Here is a 1540-nt window from a genome sequence, read left to right on the forward strand (position 1 = left end):
ATATTAAATTTTTTAATAAAAATATAATAATAATAAATGATATTTATATTAACGAGCATAATTTCAGAGTGTAAAATTTGTCTATGTTATTGCTATACTAAAGTTATTCTATATAACTATTGTACATAATCACAGGTTGTTATATAATAATATGTATCGTATAATATAAACTAAGTGTTCTTTATGCAACATCAATTTAATTGAAAAGAAGTATTTTCTTTTGATTTGTTGTTTTTAAAACATTTCTTTTACGACTTTTTTTTTATCAATATTTTAGTAAGTTAATTTAAATGACTTCTGATCACACTTCTAAATATTTTGCTGAGGGAACCAGCAAAAGACTTGGCTTAGAATTCTTTAATGTTCCATGTGAAGATCTTGCAAAAAATTTGTTGGGAAAAGTTCTTGTAAGACAATTAGAAGATGGTTCTATTGTCAAAGGTAGAATTGTAGAAACTGAAAGTTATTTGGGAGGAGATGATGCAGCATCACAATCTTATGGTGGTAAAATTACTCCAAGAAATGAACCTATGTTTATGAAACCTGGAACTATTTATGTTTACTTCACATATGGAATGTATCATTGTTTTAATATTTCTAGTCAAGGTAATAATTAGTTTCCTTTTACTTTCATTTTTGATTCTTATTATTTTCAACAGGAGAAGGTGCAGCAGTACTATTAAGAGCTTTAGAACCCACAGAAAACATAGAAAAAATGTTAAATTTTCGGAAAACATACATTAAAAGTCCAAAAACATTCTTAAAAACTCGTGACTTATGTAATGGTCCAGCTAAGTTATGTATTAGCTTGTNTTAAAAACTCGTGACTTATGTAATGGTCCAGCTAAGTTATGTATTAGCTTGTCAATTGATATAAAAACATGTAACAAACATAATCTATCATCATGGAATGGAATGTGGATTGAAAGTGATTCACAAAGTGAATTAGCCAAAACTATAGTATGTACTTCAAGAATAGGTATTCATTGTAAAAAAGAATGGCAAGAAAAATTTTTAAGGTTTTATATTTATGACAATCCATTTGTAAGTAAAGTAGAAAAAACTAAAATGAAATGTATAACGTTCCCATAGGAGTTTTTAAAAATTGTGAATCTAAGACAGTTCAATTATTTTTGTTATTTTATTTATATATAAGATTTTTATGTAAGTACATTAATAAATATATTAATTATATTATAGTGAGATCTAAAGTTTAGTTTCCTAATAAAGTATTTAACTAAAGTATAACTTTTGTAAATTTAAAATGTTAATTGGAAATATAGAAGTTTGTATAAAAAATAAAACTTTATTTGGCTATTAGAAATTATTATATTTATATACAATAAAACAAACAATATAAATAAATAATTACTTAAAAAAAAACTGTATAATTTAAGTTAACAAAAAGGTAATACAGATTTTATCATTAGTTAACAAAGTTAAAACTAAATATCACAAGACATGCTTAGGAATCTAGACAGTAAAACTTCCTGGATTATTATATAAAAAATATTAATCTTCATTTTTGGCTTTCATTTGT

At 24.0% G+C, this 1540-nt stretch overlaps 1 pseudogene; it reads left to right on the plus strand.

Moving 5' to 3' along the window:
* Nucleotides 1–148: 148 nt before the first annotated feature.
* On the plus strand, nucleotides 149–1229 carry LOC126909895 (DNA-3-methyladenine glycosylase-like; annotated as a pseudogene).
* Nucleotides 1230–1540: the final 311 nt, after the last annotated feature.

This window comes from Daktulosphaira vitifoliae, unplaced genomic scaffold (genome assembly GCF_025091365.1).
Source record: "Daktulosphaira vitifoliae isolate Bord-2020 unplaced genomic scaffold, ASM2509136v1 Scaffold_1874, whole genome shotgun sequence".
Taxonomy (NCBI): Eukaryota; Metazoa; Arthropoda; class Insecta; order Hemiptera; family Phylloxeridae; genus Daktulosphaira; species Daktulosphaira vitifoliae.